The following is a 22,229-nucleotide window of genomic DNA, read 5'->3' as shown; positions in this document are numbered from 1 at the left end:
CGCCGCGGCGTGGGGGCATTGGGGCTGAGCCCCCGCCGGGCCCTGGGGGCTGCACGCGAAGGTGGGGTGGGCTCGGTGTGGCTTGGGCTCCATCGTGGTTATTGGAGGTGCTTTGGTCGCAGCTACCTTTGAAAGTTGTTCCCTCCGGTCGGACCAGCACCATCACTCCTCATGCTGGTTGCCAGCACTGAACTTTGCGGTCATTTATTTGTCTTTTCCCCGTTATCCTCGAGGCCGACAGTCGTGTCTTTGGTATCCTTGTGCTGACACAACAGCCATTGTGGTGGCAGCCAAAGGTACCACAGAATCCCTCAGGCGAGGGCTGGGATGGCTCCGAGGCATAAGGACAGCAGCAGGCACAACTGGAGGGCTGGGGTTGATCCCAAAGCCGGTTCTGAACAAATATAATAGCCAGCTGGCTTTGCTCAGTGTGCTTCTCCCTCTGCAGTGTCATAAATATGGATTTGTCTTCACATGTATTAATACAGAAACATGATAAATATTTATCATTTGACATAGTGTCTGAAGACATTAACTGGTCCACCTACCACATCTGCCTGTGGCAGAGGAACGCTCTTCTCCATTGCTGGGAGAAGAAGACACACGGAGGGAGCTATGCTGTCCCATCCCCGGCTGGGACCATGGGGATCGGGTGGTGGTGTTTCAGGTGCCCAGCCCGAGAGGAGCCAGCACTCTGAACACCATCACCCCAGGAGGTTTATGCAGCCAGGCCCTGCGCTGAGGCACTCAGCATCTCAGGGCTCTGGGGAAGCAGGCCTGGGAGCGTGGACCCATTGCTGAGCTGTTCCTCGCACCTGGTTCCATACTGATGGCTCCATCATCATTATTGCCAACATTTTTCCCCACCACCAGCTCTTCTTGAAGGTAATTGTTAAATTAACAAGAAAGGAAATTTTTTCAAGTGGCGTTCCTGTGAGGAAAGTGAAGAAGAAAAAAGGCTAACTCATTTGTGCCCAACTCAAGCTTCTGATATTAGTCAGGCTGCTTGGTAATTCAAAAGTGCTGGTGTGTAAAAGGAAGTTTATTTAACACTGCAGTAAAAGCAGAGCAGATTTTTCTTTCCCTTTCTGTTTCAGAAGGTACCGACTTCTCCTCCTCAGAGGACTAAGAGTTTTCAAGTGATTCTCTTTCTTTGAGAGAGAGAGGCTGCCATTTTTGCCTTCCCTGTGAACCTACTGGGTTAAGCTTCTCCTCTGCATCCGCGAGGGAGGGACACATCTCCTCACACAGGCAAGTCACATCCAGCGGACGTCACTGGACAGAAATCAGTGAATTTCGGGGTGTGCGTTGCTTCCTGCTCATCCCACCTCCGCCTCCAGGCCTCGCTAGAAGCTCCCCATCCTGAACTGGGACTTACGCCAGCCTCAGGGCACTTCTTCTTTCTGTTGCTTCTAAACTCAGATGGCAGAGAGATGGAAGTTGCAGTGCTGAGAGATGCAACTGTGCCTACACACTGAGGTTCTTCCCCCTAAAATCCCCCACAGTTGCTACTGCCAGTTCAGTCCTCAGGCGCAGCCGTGCTGCAGAAGGCGGGATGTGTTGAGATGCAGCCAGAGGTGACTCAGGCACCAGGTTCCCAGCCTTCTTGGGGTGTCCCCTGCCCCGTCGTGCCTTGTGCTCATCCAGGATCTTGCTTCTAATGCAGCAGTTTGCCAAAGGGATGGTCTCTGCGATCCTGCGACACCTGTTCCTGGTGGAGCTGGTTGGAAAACCTCGGAACAGCTTTCCATTGGAAAATACAGCCCTGTCAAAATCAAACCGCTCTGCAAACTTGTGTTGGTTTCACTGAAAATGTCATTTAAAAAAGAGTAAGTGATGGAGGGATGTTCCAACAGTGTGGGAACATCTCGTTTTGACATTTCCAAGCTAAATGTTTCAATTTCTACTTTCAAAACGAGTTTTGGTTTCAAAATATTTCATTTTATATTATGTATTACAAAATAATACAACCTGAATAACATGTTTCCATTCAGCTCTAAGTAATTTTCTCCACGATGTTCTTGAGGCAGAGAATACCACAATCCTCATTAGGGGTGAAATTTTCTATCCCCAACACTTAGGAAAACGAAGGTACCTGAGTGTGTGGGGCTCCCAGCCACGTGATGGAAGTCCAGAATATGTACACGGTCACCTTTTTAGAGTGTGTGATTATGAAGCATTATTAAGCATTGTTACCAGCTGAGAGAAAATCATTCAGTAATAGTGATGAGATCTGAAGGAAGAGATGGGGGTGGAAGTAAGCTGTCATGTGCAACCTACTGTAGGGAACCTGCTTTAGCAGGAGGGTTGCACTCCATGATCTCCAGAGATTCCTTCCAGCCCCTATGATTCCAATTCTGTGGACCCTAAGAGCAGACATTCTTACTTTTCTCTTGGTTGCTCCTATTTAGCATATTCCAAAGCAGAATATCGGTTAGATATCTGCTGGCTGCCCACAGTGCTACTGCAGCTGTGATTTCCTTCAATTCTTGTTTCAGAAAGAAGAGAAATGAGGGTAACACATGAGGTAATCCAGCTGCTCCTGTGCTCTTCCTCAACATGTCACCATTTGTGCTCTACTAGCTTTTTTTTTTTTTCTCCAAAATATTGTATTTCATATTTTTAGGAAAAATAAACATTGTCCATCACTTTGTGAATGCTGTATTCCAATAGCAAAGTATTTTATTTATCTATTTAGGTTGACCAGATGTACCTAATGAGTGAGCTTGATGATTTACTTAGCAAAAATCCATACAGTGATCAGGTGAGATGGTTCAGTGGTCTCATAAAGATCACATGCATCCTGGTTTTGTAGACTCCGGAGTTCTGTGGCTGCTTGCAAGATTTTCCCATCTCTCCTGGTCAAGAGTCTTTTCTGCAGCCACCTCATGAGATAAGCTTGGAGGTATTGCTCCTTTATATCACTTCATCCATGGTAGATACAAAGGACACACAAGAAATAAAGGCACTCCCAAGAGGCAATTGGAAGTACATTGTCTTCTCATACCCTCATTCATGTCCTGTTCACAGGCAAATGGTTTTTCTCAAGGTTTATGTGGCAATTTCTTAACTCATTTTGAAATGAGGGAAAAGATTTGCACTTATGTCAGGTACCTAATTTAGATGATTGTCTGCGTGTCTCAAAGCCTTATCTATACTAGTCTGGCTTAGGAGACTTTGCTGCTAGGATCTCACTGAGAATGAAGGGTGCACACAACTTCTTCCATGGTTTCACAGCCATAAAATCTCTGGAAAATGTTGAAGAGGGTCTCCATCAGTTCTGCTTCTGCTTATCCTGAGGGCCGTGATAGAAATTCCTATCAAAACAAGACCTTAAAGCCTGAGCATTTCCCACTCTGGCTTCCTGTCCCTAATGGATAGAGCAGGGAGCCTGATCACCTCCAACAATCAGCCACTGCTGTAGCAATAAAAGTGTCTCGTGGGAAAACGATTTTTGAGCTTTTTTACATTTTTTTCTATCAAACAGTCCATGTTAGGTCAGGATCCAGAAACTGATTAAATTGATTTGCCTGTTCTTTTTTTTCAGCAGTGTTGAACACCCACAGCTTTCACTGGCCCCAGGAGCTCAGCTTCTCAGAAGGTCCTGCTGTTCATCTTCCTGTGCTGAGGAGGATAACAGTATCTCGCTTCTCTCGCCAATGTGAGGCTTTTCTATTTCAGTGATATGTTCATCAAGGAGGGAACTGTCTCTTAGTAGTAGTTTGTAAGCATCTATTAAAGCCCCAGTCCTGGCGATGACCTGCAGGCACTGTCGCGCTGCAAATAATAACAATAAAAACCCAAATGTTATTGCCCAGAAGTGGCTTTACTGCCATCAAAGCAAATAATAAAAAAACTCCAAACACTCAGAGAATGATAGAATCCGTGAAAGCGAGTGGGTTACCTGGGGGCTTTGCTAATTATCCAGCTCTGTGTGCAGTCAGATGTTGGTCCCTTGTGCAAGGTCGAGCTGACAGCAGGCGGTCCCTGCTCATGTCACAGCTGACGATGGCAGTGTCCCTGCTCGGGGTTGTCCCCACAGCATGCTTCAGCCTGTTGCTCAGCTGGCCCTGCTCTTTCCCCAAATGTGACCTTGGCTTTTCAACGCAGCCAGCTGGTGAGAATGAGCAATGTGCCGCTGGTTTTTGTGATGCAGATATCCGCCAGCAACGAACAGACCGAGACCACCAACTCTTCTCACCCAGGAAAACAAACAGCGATCATATGGAAATGACTTTGCGTCACTACTGCCCCTGAACCAAATTAAAACTGGTGATGCAGGCATTCAAGTCTCTCTGTCCCATCGTTAACCACCCCCTGAAGCTCTCCAGTTCCCCAAACATTATCCTCTTCCGCTTCTTGCTTTGTCCTTTTAGGTTGGAGTTGAGCAATGACAAACCAATTTAGTCACTGTTCTGTGTAATTTAGGTTATGAACTCAGTGAGTTAGGAAGATGAGAGAGATGTGTAACACAGTTAAGAATGCATATGTTTTTGTAAAAAAATCTCAACCCATTACTGACAGGGCCGTTAATAGCCCTATCAAACAGAATGCATTTGAGCTCAATCTTTTGCCGTATTGATTTCTGGTAGTGTTTTGCCTCTTGTGTTGTGGGTGGCACTGCAGGGCACTAACAAGGTTTTTTCCTTTGCTCTGAAGGCAGTGATGCTGTGCTGTATCATGTTCCTTCTACCAGCTCTGGAGAAAAGAGAACAGTCAGAAGGCTGGTGCAAAACCACTGCTTTGAAAGAAAGGCTTGCCCAGGTCTGTGGCAAGGAGTTGCTTATCTGTCATCTGTTGCCTGCCACACACTTGTTTATGCTTGGGAAAGGATCCTTAGAAATGATGTCCCCCTCCTTCCTTTCTCATTCCCTCTGATGCTGAAGCCTTGGCACAGGCTGCCCAGGGAAGTGGTGGAGTCACCACACGTGTTCAAGAACCATGTGGATGTGGCACTGAGGGACACGGTTAGTGGGCATGGTGGGGGTGGGTCGACTGTTGGAGTAGGTGATCTTGGAAGTCTTTTCCAACCTTAGTGATCCTGTGATTCTGTGATACTCCCTGGAACAAATGGCAGCAGTCTTGTGAGCTTTGGGAGTCTCTTTTTGTGCAGAGGTTCAATCTCCATCTACAGCTCCAGGTGAGGGTCTGTGAGCTGCTCCACTAAAGATGCAATCAGCTTTGCACACCTACTCCAGCATTTGTGCCTGTTCCTTGGGAATTAAAAGCTGGCTAACGCACATCAACTTCATTTCTCTCCACCACGTGAAAATTACAAAATGCTGCTCTAGGTGGAAAAAGGAGGTCGCCAGGGAGTGTTACTCCTCATGCTGTGTTAGAGAGGATGGGCCTCTTTGACCTTGGGGATGCTGCCTTTGAACCTTATTTTTTATATTTTTCTGACACAAAGGAAATCACTGCTGCTCCTAAGTGATCTTTCAATGCAGAGAAACACCCTCATTAGTTTTTTTTCCCACCTTCTCACCTTCTTTCATTAAACCATACTCTTTACAGTCCCAGCTGAACAGCAGGGAACATTATGAGCTGACTGAAAAGCATTTTCCTTTGTTAACGTGTTTTTTCTTCATCAAGCAATAGAACAGTAATGAGGACACAGATCATCTTTTCATTATAAGTATGCATAGCAAAGTACAAAAGGGAAAAAAAAGCGGGTCCCCAATATAAATAAATAAACAACATAGCTGTGTGACCGAGGGAAGAAATGGAGAGAAACAAGATGACAAAGCTTTCCCTTGTGCTCTACCTTTGCTAGTATACAGAAGCATCAAAGTCAGGAAAGTCTCCAAGAGATGTTGGGTGCTCTCAATGTTGCATTTAATGGAAATAGGCATAGATTGTATCTGCAACTTCTGTGCAATGCAAATCGATATCATTCATCAGCATGGCAAAAGGAACCAACAAATAAACAAACAAACCCAACTGAAAACACACCTAAGATGACTCTGAAAAAGATTGGCTCTTTCATGGAAATATACAGATTTGTTTTCCCTCTTAACTTTTGTTCACATTTTCCTTGTTCCTGCTAGATACAAAAACAACCCCTCCTGTCAGGTTTTAAATAGGAACGGTATGTATCAGCATACACGTTCAGTTCCAGAAAACAGAAACAATTACAAATCTGGATGAGGGCTGCACATTTCCTAGCTCAGGTTCCCTACACAGTTGAACTGTGTGGAGGAGGCACTGCTTCTGTGTGAGTGCTTCTACGATGCTTAATAAGGAGCGATCGCTGCTGGAGAATGGAAAGAGAGCTCAGCTGCCCCCGTAACCATAAAACCCAGCTGGGAGAAAGATCCATAGCACGCTCTGTTGGAGCCATGTTCCTGGGAACCCTGTGGTGTGTGTGCTTAAAGATTTCTGCAGCCTTCCCCTCCAAGGCTGGGTGTCTCAGCAGTGTGGTGGCAGAGGGAAACGCAGTGAGCCCGGGTGAGTTGCTCCCCTGCACTTCAGCAGAAACGTGCAGAGATTCTGAAGGAGTAAGAAACACAAACTTCCACCTCTTCTTTTGTGCCAAGCTGCACCACATTCTGGTCCTCAGTAGACAGCCTGGCTGTTTCTTTCACCTCTGCCAGCTTCTCAATGCCTTTTTTTTTTTTTTTTTTTGCCATTATTACAATTATTGTGGCTACGTTTGCTCATATGGTCAAAGCTTGCTAATGCTATCCATCCCTTCCCCCTGCAAATTATTCATTATTGTGTCACTAGTCTCAGCATAAAATGTACATTTGCGTGCTTGTTTTCATTTAATAAAACCCTTTGGTCACGGAAGCACTGTCAGCCCAGGTTGTATTTATTTCAGAATATGCAGCCTAAATTCTGTGGCATCTGTGTGACTGAGAGGCCACCCAGCATTTTAAGCTCTGCAAAATGGGGCCAGGGGGAGGTTTGCAAACAGTGGGTTTAAACATCAAACCCCAAAAAGGCAAAGCTGAACCCTGCTCATCCTTTTCTCTGCTGCAATAAGGGGCAATTGGCTGCCCTGGCTGATCACTCCGCAGCCCCACACCATCACTGGAAAATAAATCCAGTGTAATAAATCCACTGTAATAGGAGTGAGTTTCTGGACAAAGATTTGCCAGTGCAGCTCACCTGGCAGCACAAAATATTGACTAAGGAAGGGAACAGGACAAGCAGAAGGTGGGACAGAGGTTCTTCAGAGGAAGCCCTACAGTGACTGTTTTGGCATGACCCCATCTTGAAGCCCTGCTGTGAATAGTTGAGTTTTCTCACATGGTTTTGTGGTTAGGAAGGGTTTTTTGACTTCCAAAATCCATTAACTGTATGAAGAGAATGCTAAAAAAAAAAAAAAAAAAAAAGGACCAGAAAATGTATTTCATCTGAAACAAATCAGCTAGGATCTTTGGGAGCACCCTTTCTGTAGGCTAAGGAAAGCTGACTTCTGAGCTCCAGCCTGAGGAGCAGATTCAGTAACAAAATGTGGTCTTTTAATAGCTACTTCCCTACAATATTTAGATTCACAGCTCATATTACAGAATACTAAAAACAAAAACAAAAACAACCGGATCACTTAAGGACTAGAAAAAGGACTAGATTATTTTATTACCTACGTTTCGATGCCCTTTTCCTATTTCAGTAGCCTGAGCTTATCATCTCTTCATCTTGTGTTGGCACTGGCTCAAAGGGTCATATAACCGTCTGAGTCAATAGCAGAGCTTTTAGCACCAGCACCAGGAACCATCTTGGGCAATTGGAATGCTGGATAAATTCTTCAATTTTTCCCCATCAGCCATTTATAAAAGCAACTTTTATTAAAACCTCAGGTACTTCTCCTGCTGCAGCTGGGAGACCATCTGAGCAGCATTTTCTATTAAGCCACAGAAGAAAGAAGCGGGAGGGTTTTATTTACTTCACTGTTGGCTTTCATTTGTTTCTGCAATTCTTGTTTTCTTAAGGGTGACCAAGAAAAGCTGCAACAGATGCTGCAGCATCAAAATTTCTCTGTTCACAGAGATATTTTGAGATGAAAAGATGTAGGACATGTTTAGCCTGTTGGTCAGGGAATTGTTGTCTGGTTAACTTTCTAAGAGTAATGCAGAGAGACTGTTTTATACAATTAGCTGATTTGGGAGGCCAGCCTGCCGGACCACGTTTGTCTATTGTATCAAGTAAGAAATGAAATAGTATGGTGAGGTATACTTTCTGACACTGACCACAAATTTGGGATGTCTCCTCTCATTAAAAGTGGTGCATCTGTGGTTAAGTTATTCAAGATGGAAGAGTGGCAAAAGCTCCCTCATGTATGCTCATTGTCTAAAATGTGAAAGTCTTAGCCTGTGTATTTGCTCAAGTAAGTTTTGTGTTGGATTCAGTGGAATAGAAATGACCTTATAAGAGGAATTTCTATGGCAAGGATCGTGGAGTCAAATTCTGTTGTGCCTGATTTTTGTCCTTTATGCAAGTCTGTGTAACCTGTGCCTCCCACTTGCTTTGTACTCTCCCCCCAACACACACACCTTCACCCCTTTGCAATGGGTATTACTATGGAAACAATTGTGTCCTTGCTATTGTTAAGGGCAGCTGAGTGACATCCAGAAATCCCATATACCCGCACAAAATTGTAATAGTAAATCATCTGACTGGCTATTCTTAGCCATTCTCTTTCTCAGTAAGAGAAGGATGATATATAAAGGGACATTATATGGAAGATGGAGCAGCTTTTTTTTTTTTTTCTTCCTGGAAATTTACAACTGCTCGACTGAAGCATAAGAGTAAAGGTAAAAAACTCAGAGCATTTTGTGAGCAGCAGAACTAATGAAGCCTGGTTCCCTACGGGTTTGAAGCCTGTGGTTGGGTTCTCCGGTGACTAATAAAGCGCTGGCTGTCTGATCACATCTCTTCTGTTAGCTGGGGCATTCAGGGTGTCTCTATGCCATGTGGTCCTCAAATGCTCAACAACATTTGGATTTGGATTGCAGCTTTTTGTCAATGAGGGTACTGACAGTATCTGTCTCATCTACCCACACACCAGTTCTCATTGAACTTGGAGAAATCTAACATCACATCCCTATGTTTCTGTCAGAATCAGTTGAAATAAACAATCAGGCTTGGGAATTATCAGCGGGGAACAGACAGACATAAACACATTGGAAGGGTGTCTTGTGCGCCTCTTTTACTTGGGATCTCAGCCTGAAATTTTGCTTAAATGCTTCTTCCTTGAATTCTTATTCCTTAAATATTAGGATATTTTTCACAGTGAAAGTGATGAAGTTCTGGGGTCAGGCTGCACAGAGAGTGTGTGAAGTCTGTCACTGGGGATACGCACACACCAGGTGGGGAAAGCCCTGAGATACCTGTATGGATGTTACTTGAAAGGTCACTCTGCTTTGAGCTGGACTGGGCCAGATGATCTCCAGAGATCTGTTCTGATCTGAAGTTTCTTAGAATGCCTTGAGTTGGAAGGGACGTTAGAGATCATCTAGTTTCAACACCTGTGGAGTTTCTGTGGTGTTATTTTTTACTTCATATTTCTTTTTCTGCAGCATTCAGTTACCCAGGAAGAATCACAGCCAAGGTCAAATTCTTGGATGTTGTTCTGATAAACAATGCATGCATGCTGGAGTGAGCTAACCCTCCATGTGAAAGTTCAGATTTTTGCTGAGACATACTAAGACTTTTGTGTTGTGTCTTCAGAGTATTTTTTCCTTTTCAGTTCATTTTAGCTGTGTGTAAAGTCACTGTGAAATTTCATGTTTATATGAAAAGGTCCTCCAGCTTATACCACCTCCCTGTCTGATAAACTGGAGAATGCCATGCAGGCAACAAGACCCCTGGAGTCAATGTGTCTTGCAGATAACAGATGCCTTGTAAATCATACTTTTCCTGCATAATTTTGGGCTATGTGCTCTGAAAAACTTTGTTCAGGTGGAAGGAAAAAAAACAGAAGTATGAAACACAACATTTTATTATGTGATTGCCTATCCCAAGTGCAATCAATCTGTCCATTGAGCTGGCAGTGTTTTAGAAGTAGATGAAAATCTCAGAAGATTCTGAAGATCTGAAGACTCCAAATGTTCTCTGTTGGGATATATTGCTAGACAGCAACACACAAACATTGTACACATACAAAAACATCAGTATTTTTTTTTCTTACTCAGTTTTCCTTCAGTGGACTTTAGTGTAGTGACAAATGGTAAAATGGTACATTAGTAATAAGCTGCGTGTACATAATAAAATACATCCAGTATAACACAAATCTTAATTCTTCATGCAGTATTGCCTTTTGTGGCAGGAAACTCAACTCTGCAGCAATATTGCGATTGCTTACCTCATGGTAGCAAAGGGGGCCCATGGCCAGGTGGGAGAAGCATGCTGGTAACATTGAGCTGAGGAGCTCAGCCCCAGGACAACAGGTGGGTGCCAAGAACAGCCAGAGGCAGCACAAGGTATCAATGGGGCAATTATGAGCAGCATGACAAGCAGCTGTCACAGCACACCAGCTGCCTCACCACCAACAGCTCACATTTGAGAGAGGGAAGAAGGAAAATAAGCCACCAACAACTGACCCTCCCCCCGACCTGCGCTGACAAAACTGTGTCTAATCAGAGCTGCTGCATCATTGTTTTTGAGTTACTCCTGTCCTTTTTCACCCCTGCCCGCTTCTCGGTGGATGTTGTACCCTCATTTGTCTGTCATCTCTTGTGATTGTGGCATGAAGGGCACAAAGCAAAAGGCTCCTGACCTCATCAGGAAGGAAGGAGAGTTTTTAGATACTGGGGTCTGTGTGTGACACATTAAGGGCAGGAATAGGATAATCTTTTTTTCTGTAGCACATCCTGGTAATTTTTGCTGAGTTGCACCATTCTTGGTGCAGCAGGGCTGATGTGAGTGGCACTGCTAGAATTACAGGAATGGGAATGGGAAGTCACTGTGGTCTGACCTCTCGGCATAGGCTGATGCCTTTATCCATCCCGTGGGGTCATCATAGCCCCATAGACACCAAGCATGCTGACCAGTATGCTGTGCTCCATAATCACATACCAGGAGTGGCGTACAACTCTGTATTAATACTCCTGAACATAAGTGTCTACTTGTAAGTGTTGGCATGCAGGGTCTCCAAGTCAGTGAAGACTTATTCAATGGAGTCAGTCCTGGCAAGAGATTCAAGTGATCCACCTCTGGACATACCTAAATGCAGAGCTCAAGTTCAATCCAATCCTCCTTCAGCAAGAAGTACTTCTGAAGTGCTTGGATCTCCTGCAGATCTAGGTCACACCTGCTGCTGCATGTTAAAAATCTCAGGTGTGTAGGTGCTACACATGCACTGAGTTTGGGAAACTCAGATGGGCTTTAGTTTTCTAGTTTGGACCTAATTGAATTGCCCTGCAAACTCAGCTGATGGCCCGGAATAGCTCTCCTCTGACCTATCTGGGGGTCTTGGACAGCTGCAGTTAGCACCTAAACACCTTCACAAACATGCCAGAATGTTAGTGTCTTAATCTAGAGCTGTTTCCATGTTGGATTCTTTTGTAGCAAGTTTCTAGAAAACAACAGATAGTTATAATGATAGTTATAATAGAAGTCTTAGTACTTACTGCAAGGACACAGCTGTTAATTGAGGAGCAACCTAAATTAGCACATGCAGAGCTTTGTGTCACTGCAGTGAAACAGCTTCCAATACCTGCCTTAATGCATTTAAAGCTCAGTAACATCCCTGTGCTGCATTGCTGTCTGCACACCTGCAGACTGCTGGTCCTGAGGCTAATGCTGCTATTGAACCACCTCCTCCAGGATCATGAGGTCGCTGCACTTTGTGAGAAGCAAAGATTAACTTGGCGATGTGACCGTGCATTTTCTTAGCTGGTACCAAAGCCATCAATCATCTAAGTCAGGCTTCAAAACAAAATGTCCTGTGTTTTCCCTGCAGCATCTTTTCAGGGAGATGAGGCACATACATCCCACAGCCTGGAATACCCACAAAGAAAGACATTTACTAAATTATTAATGATATCTATCACTTGACCAGTACTGCTACTAGCGTGGAAAGTGTCCCCAGCCAGAGGCTGATACCAGGTTTAAGATTGGCTTCAAGCTCAAACAAGCTTCAAAAATATATGTAAATGGAAAGAAGATGGGCATTTGATGATTCATTGTCAGGGGTTAAAGTTAGTTTGGTGGTTTAGACTCAACACTGAAAAGTTTGGGGGAAGACAGAAACCTTGGTCTTGATTATTGTTGTCATGGTTCTGCTGCCTTCTCTTGCATGAGAAACAAGGCGGTGAGTCCTTCAGCACTGCCTGAGATATCAGAGGACAAGGCTACTCCTGACAAGGATTCTGGCGGGAGGGTGTTGGTACTAATACTTGCCCCAGATCCAAAAGCAATACAGCACAGTGGTGCTATTTTGTGTTTTTGAACCCAGCGGGTGTCTTTGCTGTGTAAGGAAGAGTTTCTTCAGGTATCTTCATCATTAATTTTCAAGGAGTCTTTGCTGTAGGCTTCAATGTGTACATGGCCAAAACTCTTACATGTGAGTAATAATTACTATGTAGAATATAGACTAAACAGCAGGGGTATATTATGTTTTCTTGATGTATCGCTAAGTGTATACCCAACCACAATCACACAGAGCAAATGTGGATTCAGAAGAGGAAGGAATAGTGATTGCAGGCTATAAGGGCATTTGCAAATGACTTGCAAATGTCAGCCAGGCTTTATTTGCATTAACTAATTTCCAAATCAGAAATAAATGGATTTTTGATTGGTTAAATTAAGCAAGACTTGGGAAAAGAGTAAGACAAAGGAGAAGCATTTGAAAAAGGTAATTGCACTCTATAAAATCCATGTACATTATGTAAGGATTTAGAAATCACCTTTGAGTTACTGACTAGTAGAGACAAGCATTTTGAACTGTTTTTCAGAAACCCTTGTAGATTTCAAAAATAATTTAAGGAGGATAAAGGTTGTCTCAGAAACGATGTTAGAAATGTACCCTCATACTCCCTCATATTTTGATTTATAAGAAGATTCTTAAAAATAATTCCCCTTCTGTGTTATTATTTGAAGTACAGGAATCGGAAGGAAATCTCTCTCGGAATTCAACCAGGTGAAACTGCAAGCAGAATTTTGCAGTTTGAAGACAAGTCCCTCAAAATATCCATGTTAGCAACTGACCTCCCATTGAAACTGCTGCTACCAGCTGAGGGAGGCTTGGTATATAAGTCACATGAGGTTTGGTTTACCTCCTGATCACTTGAAATAGATGCATTCTGAAAAATTATACTCTCTTGTTGAGTGGTGGCTCTTTTACTTTGAAACACAGGCTCTTTGTATTCAGTTCATAGCTTTCCTTTGGCTGCTTCCTCTGTTCTCCTTTTGTGTGCATTGCATTGACATCTCTCTTCCTGTAACTGGATGTAATCCCAGTCCCAGTTCATAATAACAGTGGTGGTGAGCAGTTTTCCAGGGGAAACCCATTATCTGAGGCATTTATAAGTAGGCTGGACAAAACAGTTGGAAATGTGTAGGAGGGAGAGGGAACAATTCTACAGTGCTGTGGGTTGGGCTGGGTGACCAAAGGAGCCTTTTCTATCTGCAATTGCTATGCTTAGCATGGAAGCACGCGATCTAATGAGCCAGATATTCAAACATCTTCATGCAAACCATTTTGGCCAGGAAAAATGTACATTGGATGCTCAACTTGATGCATCTGAAAGAAAATCAATAGTTTTCCAAAGGCCATAATAAGACAGAAATAGTTCTGGCAGTTCTTGATATTTCTCTGGAAAATTTGTGTCATCACTTATATAAGCAACCAAGTATTTCTCGCATCAAAGGCTATAGTGAGCAATTTTAGTTACTCTTCCCTTCAGACCTTAATTTTTCTGTCTTTATATGGATGTCATTACCATATCTCCACACTCATAAGTCTTTTTTTCTTTAAGCCACATGGTTTCCCACCTGTGGATTGCACTCCATATTGCAGAACATCAAGTAAAGGACCCCCACTACTGGAAACAGTGTATATATGTATATATGGAGAAGGGGGAAACCAGATGATGAGCTGTTTCAGCTTCTTCTATCATTCTAACTTCATATAGCATCAAAAATAGGAGATGAAGAGCAGTCCTAGGGAAAATTTTGCCTCGTTTGCAAGAAGACGTCATGTTCAGAAGATAGTTGAGGATAAGATGTTTCAAAGCAGGATAACAAGAAAATGCTCCTCAGAGATCATTGTTCAGGAGTTGTGCAAGTGGATCGTCATGACTGGGCTTAATTGGGGCCAGATGAATGATGGCACTGATCTCCTGCCCTATGTTCTCTTAATGTGAGGATAGAAGAGCCCTCATTCATTGCCCCAGTAGGCTCACACTTGGTTCAGTAATCAGTTCAGCAATTTTGGTACCATAGGGATATGAATGATGTAAGTGGGCACAAAAGCATCTATGGACATGCTGTGATGCATCACCCCGCTACATTTTCCCACGGGGACATCAGGCAGGTGACAGGCTCTGGATGGTAAAGCAAAGACACTCAAAAATTCTCCAGAATAATACTTACTTAATGGAAAATAACAGCTTGCTTAAATTGAAGCACTGAGATGGTCTTGTTGATTTCCACAAATTAATTTCCATTAAAAAAAAAAAGCTTTTAAAAATAGGATTCTTTCCTTAAAATTGGACATTTTTCACAGGATGTGGTTGGTTTAGAAAAGTTTGATAATCAGTTTTACAAACGATCTTTCATTTCAAAATGGCGTGTTTTTTATATTATTAATAAATTAATGTGTTTTGATCGTTTATGTTGTACTCACTATCATACCAATTGCTAAATCAATTACCAAACCAATTATCTATTACAAATGACCACTTTGCTCTGTTACCAATGGGCAAACCAAATATGAATTACTAAACCAATTAGAGTACCAATTTACAATTTCCATTGTAATTACCAGTCAGTAGTAAGAATTACCCCAATGGCCATTTTGAATAGCAATTGCCAATTAAAATGCCAATTACCGAAGAAAACACCAGTTATAGTAATACTTACCAATTAGAATACTAATGAATTATTGCATTACCATATCTGATATTGTTTATAATTACAATAATTATTATGCTCTATTCATAAATAAAAATTAAATTACAAACTTGAAAAAGCTCTTCAAATCAAAATAATAGAAATAAGACCTTTCAGATGACTATAATTATATTTCCCCACAAAAATCTTTGCTAAAGAGAATAGTAAACCTGGGGGCTTTTTACAACAACAATAAATGAAAAATATTCCCTGTAGAATGGAAATTTGGGGCTTGGCAGAAAGCCTACTTGTTCCTAGATGCTACAGTGTTTTAGCCTTGGGCATCCTAATCCCGAGTCCCCGAAGTGGGAACCAGGGCTCTGTGGGAGGTCTGACTGGGTTGTCACAGAGATTGCCACCATAATGGTGGATTGTGCTGGCCTGGGGCTGTCATGCTGGTGGAACAAACCTGGTGGGGCTCAGCTAGCAGGCATGGGTAGGGATGGAGCAGGTCCAGGGCTGAGCTGAGTAGGTGCTCCTTGCTTTGGGCCTGTAGGAGCTTAGCACTACTTTTTCTAGAACAGGTTCAAGGACGTGGTGTATGCAGAACAAAAAACCTGATGATTTTATTCAGATGTCCATTTCTGACAGGCCTCATAACTAGAATCATCGCTGTAGAACTGCGGCAGCTCCTCTATTTTTGTGGGAACATATGAGCTGAAGGACTACTGCATCACACTATGTGAATATATAACCTACTCCCCAAGCTGTAAGAGATCCCAGCAATACACAGACTATTGCTCATTACATAGAATCTGCAAGTCCATATGTTCAAGTGAGGATGTGTGATATGTTATTCACCCTCACAATAACTTTATAATTACATGTATTTGACTTGTTGAGGCACATAACAGCTCCTAGGTTCCAGGTAGCATGTTGAAGGCTTCTCTCAGAGACCCTAAATAGTACAAATATTGCTTTTCTTGTGTCTGAGCAGGTCCTGTGGGACACTCAGCACAGAACATAAGCCCTGGCAAAAGCCCATGGGTGATCGATTCTCAAGGGGCTCTTAGCAGATGTCATTACTGACAATTACAGCCATTCAGGGCACAGCTGTTTGACTGACTCAGGGACTCGAGTATTCCCAAAAAGCCCAAGAAAACGTCACTGTGGAAGGAACGCAGATCCTGGCAGTGAGAATGGGGGAGGTGAGGGGTGGTGAGGGAGGGAAGGGACAGCACGTCTATAGACAATGCTTGTGCCCTGCAAATTCTTGGTTCCTCTAGAAAATGCTAAGGCCCTTGACCATTTTGGCCTTCCTGGCACACTGTGTGATCTCCTCCAGGCTCTGCCCTCAGCCCTGAACGCCCATGACATCTCAGCAGAAGCCACCAGTACTTGGGCTGGCCCCTTCTAGTGAGCTCTGCAGTGCTGGAGCCTGGGGAGGTTAAGGGGAGCCCTGCAGCATTTCTGTAATGAAAAGCGAGAAGGGCAGGAGTGGAGCCAGCACCTTTCCTCAAAGTGTCACAATGTTTGGTAACTCCTGAGAGAAAAATCTCAGAAAGAAAAACAATATTTGGATTAGGACTGAGTATGCGGTACGAGAAAAAAAGAAAAAAGAAAAATGATCGATGTTCTTCTTGCAATTCTGGCTTCCTAACAAGTACTTAATCTTATGCAGACAGTGTTTAAATGATCTTTGCCTCTTTCCAAAAATGTGTTATTCTGTTTTTTCACATTTCCTCCTGCAAAGCCTGAAGTTTAAGACTAAATGCTGAGGCTCCCAAAGTTCAGCACAACTTTGAATTTCCCTGTGCAGATTCTGTTTGTGTTCAACAAGCCAGCAATGGATTTTCCTGCAAGCATTTGACCAGGCAGCGACAAATCATCACTCTTTGCTTGCACTGTAACTTTCATCTCACTTCAGTATGTTACAGTAGTGAGCTGGCAATATTGCTCCCATCACCATCAAAGAGAGAGAGTAATCATCTAGTCCAAACCCTCAATATAGATAAAAATAAATCCCTGTGCAAAACCACCTTTTCAATAGAGCTAAGCCAACAAATGGACTTCTCCTGGACTCCTTCAACTGAGGGATGAAAGATCATCTTTTGCCTTGCTTTGCATTATCAGAGCATGGACAGTTAATGGAGAAATTCATGGTGCTCTATTATTTCATCCCCACTTCATGAAAAGCTGGATTTAGGAACTACAGAGCCATCAGCCAGCTCAACAAAGTGGTTTCACAGGAATTTTTGGTGCCTATTTGTCTGCTTCCATTCTTAGCTCTTTTAGAAAAAAATTAAGTAAATGTAATGGATTCATGCTGCTAATGGGTCCATTCTGCTCTGCTTTTTCTTACCACATCTCTAAAAGATTGATCTTCTTTGTCATATTTGCAACTTCAGTGGAAAAGGCTACAGATCTGTAATGTGATTTTCTTATCTACATTTGATCAGTGAACAAAAAACCCCACCAATCCTCAATCATCACGTGGGGAAATACGGGATTGCCCTCTTCATTTCGTCTTCCAGGTGAGTTATTAGTTTGAAAAACAAAAATGTGTTTCCCTTGGAAGGACCATATATTGTGAATTTATCAGTCTACAAAGGTAACTATTCATTGTATTGCCTTAGTGCCTTAGGAGGCAAATTTTCTTTCAATCGCTTAATGAGAATCAATAAAACTGTAAACCCTATTAATGTGCTAAGTTGGTAAGGGACATAGTAGGCAGGTCTTGTAAAGGGCATAGGAAAATTCTGGCAACATAGTTCAGGTGCAAGAGCTTATAAACCTGTGTTTGCTCCTGCAGGTGCCTCAAATCTTTAGCTACATTTCTGACAGCTATATTCCCTTGGATCCTTAAGTACCTGAGCACCTTATTGCAGCTTAGCAACTGAGTCCTTACTTAAGCCCTATGATATCCACAGACTGTGTATTTCCTGGGTGTTCCAGACAGGAAAATGAATTCTGAGCACAAAATGGGGATAGAGTAAACAGGGGTATAAAACATTTACCCTTCCCATGGCAAATACAGGATTAGTTCCTCTCCTGCTGCAGAAGTTCAGATCCACTTTTCTCGCCTCTCTGCAGAGTACTGTGTCCTTCTGTCTTGCCTAAAACAGCCCCATGGGGTAACCATTGGCACCATGCTGGGAGAAAGTCAGATTTAACAAATTTCATATCTGCTTCTGAAGAATGAACAGTTTTAAGAGGAGGGTTCCTTCCTTTCCCTTTTGAATTGTTACCAAGTGAAATTCTTCTAACAAACACACACAGGTCTAATTGTCAACTGACTCCTTCCCACAGCATATGCATGCATCCATATCCTACAAGGTGGTGCCATTACATTATATGGCCAGCACCAGTGTTTCTTATCAGGTGACCTGCACATTGACCTGCTGACTCTATTGGCTTTTATTCAGTGGTGCTTTGTGCTGTGTGAGGACCTCGGCACCTCTGGTTGGCCCTGCAGACCAGCCGTCTCCAAGTCCAGTAGCAGGATCCATGAATGTGGGCAACAGGTTGACCATGAGCCAACAGGGTGGCCCTGTGGCCAAGAAGGTCAGCGGTATCCTGGGGTGCATTAAAAAGAGCATGGCCGGTATATCAAGGGAGGTGATCCTCTCCCTCTACTCTGCCCTGGTGAGGACATATTTAGAATACTGTGTCCAGTTCTGGGCTCCCCAATTGAAAAAAGATGGGGATCTCCTAGGAGTCCAGCAGTGGACCACTAAGATGATAAAGGACCTGGAGCATCTCCTGTGTGAGTAAAGGCTGAGTAACCTGTGTTTGTTCAGCCTGGGGAAAAGAAGACTGAGGAAAGATCTGAATAATGTTTGTAAATATCTAAAGGGAGGTGGGAGGCAAATGGATGAGGCTGGGCTCTTCTCAGTGGTGCATAGTGATAGGACAAGAAGTAATGGCCTAAGACGTGAACACAGGAAGTTTAGTGCTAAAATGCAGAACTTCTTTATGGTAAGAGTGATGGAGCACTGGAACAGATTGCACAGAGAGGTTGTGGAGTCTCCTTCTATGGAGATATTCAAGACTCATCTGGAAGTCTACCTGTGCAACCTATTGTAGAGTACCTGCTTGGGCCGGGGGGTTGAACTCGATGGCTCTGGACTAGTGCCTGGAGGAATCTGGCCACCCCTTGTTTCTCTCCCTGCTCCTTGCCTCTGCTTCTCCTCCTGGACAAACACTTCTGTCTTGATCTGGCAGGAAGGGTGGGAGCTCTGTGCAAACCCACAAAGCAGTGTGCCTGTTGAAGCTGGGAGCTGGTGTCAGCTCCCTGGAGAGTGAAAAGACTTGTCACAAAGGGCCTGGCACCATTAGCTGCCAGTGACAGCAATTGCAGTGGAGGGGCTGTGAGGTGTAGGGCTGGCTGTGCCACAACTTTTTGTCACCATGCATACATACCCTGCTCCTGAATGAATGAAGTGCAGGTAGGAGCACCAGGATAAAGCTTTATGCAAGCTTTGCCTTTCCAAACAGCACAACTCGTTATGGGGACTCTGCTGAGGTCAATCGGCCTGAAATTTCACCTGTGTGCTACCCCCAAAAACAATTAATTTGGTGTTGGTTCCTTTTTCCACATCTTTGTTATTGAGGGGGAAACACCCCACTTTACAAAAGGAGCTGGCCAGCTGGGAGAACCACTTGCAGCAGGATTGGCAGCCATGTGCTGGCCTTGCATGCCAGCTGTGCCCTGTCCTGCCTCTCCTGACAGCTCTGTCACCAGCAGCTGGTGAGAGATATGGGTCTCTCAGATCCCACACCAGCCTGCTTGGAACACAAGGCAGACACTGCAAGGCAAGCTCCTGCTGGCTTATTTTTGGGACTGAGAGGAGAGGATATCCGTATTATCAAGGCTTGTCAGCAGCATAACTGTGGCAGCAGCAGAGCCAGTGTGCTGGGCTAACACTTCTGCAAAGAGCTGGTGGGCTGGGGTTTTGTCCTCCTGCAGCATCCTACAGCCTGTGAGGGGATCCTTACTCCTTCAGCACACACTTAGTGAAACCCAGCTGGCTGAAGGAGGATTGAATTTTGGTCTCCTCAACCTTGAAAACATTCCCTTGGCTTCTCACCGCCCACATGTGCTGCATGAATTCATACACATACACAAATAAGAAAATACAGCCACAGATGAGTGCATACACACAGAAACATACACTTGTACCTGCATGGGTTTTGTGGAGTAAGCATATTATTAAACTATAAAGGACCAGCTTTTCGTATCAGTGCAAGAGGTTGAAGCTCACCAGCCCACATTCTGTCATCTCAGTTCTCTAAATGTTGTCAAGTCCTATGCTGCCACCTTCATTCTTTTGTTTCAGAAGCCCTGTGCTTACCTGTGGAATTGACAGATAATTACAGATATTGACTGGCTTTAAGGCAGAGAGCAATAAAACATCGCCTAGGGGAAAAAAAAGTGCTCTTCAAGTTGTCATACATTGCCCGAAGGCAGAAAGTCAGCAGAAAACACACGATCAAAAGGAACTATTTTTACCGGAAAGATAACTTCATTTCCCGCTCTTATCCTCAGAGACAGCGCCTGTTTGTTGTCGTTACCTGGTGTGCCCAACTGTGCAAGGCACACTGTGCAAGGCACAGCACAAAATGCATCAGTGCTGTTGATTTTCTCTTCTCTGAAGATAGCCTCCTGGAGCAGGCTCTGGGGATGAGGACAAGCCACAAGGTCCTGTGTGCTTCCAGGAACATCCTACAAAGAGGAGAGGAAGGAATGCCCTGGGCTCTTCTTGCATGGGGAGCCTCTGCAGCATACTCAGGATGGGTCAGAGCTGCTGATCTGGTTCATGGAACAGCTCCACTGCTCTGTGCTATCACAGCTCTTTGCTTCAAATCCACGGTGAGGAGCAGGAGATGACAGAAAAAACATGCCTGCAATTATCAGCAACATTCTGTTCCTAATTCTGGTCTCCCTGGGTAGCCGACACTTTGCGTCCCAGAGAGCTGGTATTTCTTCACAGCATCTTCTTGCTGCTGGCACCTGCTCTTTATGTTCTGAGTCAGACATCCATGCTATATTGGCACACACAGTACCATTCTCTATGGCCAATAAGAATGTGTTTGCGCCTGTGTTCTTGGAAATGAGTTCCTGTCTCTCCTCGACAGCATTTAGCTTCTGAGTTACTGTTCAGATGGGAGGTAATTAGGTCCTACCAGGGGTCTGGCTTTACTGCTACCTCTGAAGCTAAACAGATGTGAGACACATAGCTCACATCCTCCATCTCTGAGAGCTGTCTCCAGCGTTTACCTCATTGGCCTTGCTCCTCTCTCCTTGGAGAAGACACTACCAGCCTTTGTGTTGCAGCTGCAGTTAGGGCTCCCGTGAAGCAGAAAGTTGCTGGCGTAGATGTAACACTGTCAGCACAACACACTTATCCCTCAGGCTACTTCTCTGCCATCTCTAATGCAAGCGGTGCTGTCTTTTATAACAGCAGCGGTGAGTGCATTACCAGGGTGTGCTCTCTCACCTCTCTGTACAGATGGAGCAGGGAGCCCACCACTTGCCTGTGATCCCAGAGCAGGCTCATGGGGATCAGAAAAGTCAGCATATTATGGGAAACACCTGGAGGCTGTAACCGCAGGATGTCAGTGAGCATCTGTAGTGACTTTCCAGGTCCTTCAGTGTCACCACTGAAGCTGGAGTAGCCAAAGTGCTTGATACCTGTAGATCAGCACCCACACAGCTAAACCATTAAAAGCAAAGGCGGAGTTATTGCTGTGAGCATGTAAGCGCATTATCAGGATCACTGGGTACAAAAGGGCTCTCGTGCACTTTAGCTTCTCTTGGACTCTTGGTACACGCCTGTCTTGATTCCAACAATAAATCCTTGTTGGTGCTCAACAGGTCATGCTGCCCCGGCGATGCACATACACATTTTTTAACCTTTCAGATTCTGCTTTTGTAATTAACCCAATATGCTGAAACTTCCTTTGCTAATTCTGTGATGTATGCTGATGCAGAAGTAAATCTAAGGGCCTACAATAGCAATGCACGGAACATGGCAGCCAGGATGAACATGATTTCTAAGTGTCGTTTCAACTTCAGTGTACAGAGCCGTTGTCTGTAGTTAACACGATATACAATTAGAAATACTCACACTTATTTATTTGCACGTTTATACATAAGCACTCTTATATACATGTGTATGTCTTACATAAAATCACAGAATCATAGATAATTTAGGTTGGCAAATACCTCT

The sequence above is a fragment of the Meleagris gallopavo genome, chromosome 2 (genome assembly GCF_000146605.3).
Source record: "Meleagris gallopavo isolate NT-WF06-2002-E0010 breed Aviagen turkey brand Nicholas breeding stock chromosome 2, Turkey_5.1, whole genome shotgun sequence".
In the NCBI taxonomy this organism is placed as follows: Eukaryota; Metazoa; Chordata; class Aves; order Galliformes; family Phasianidae; genus Meleagris; species Meleagris gallopavo.
This window is presented reverse-complemented; position numbering follows the sequence as displayed.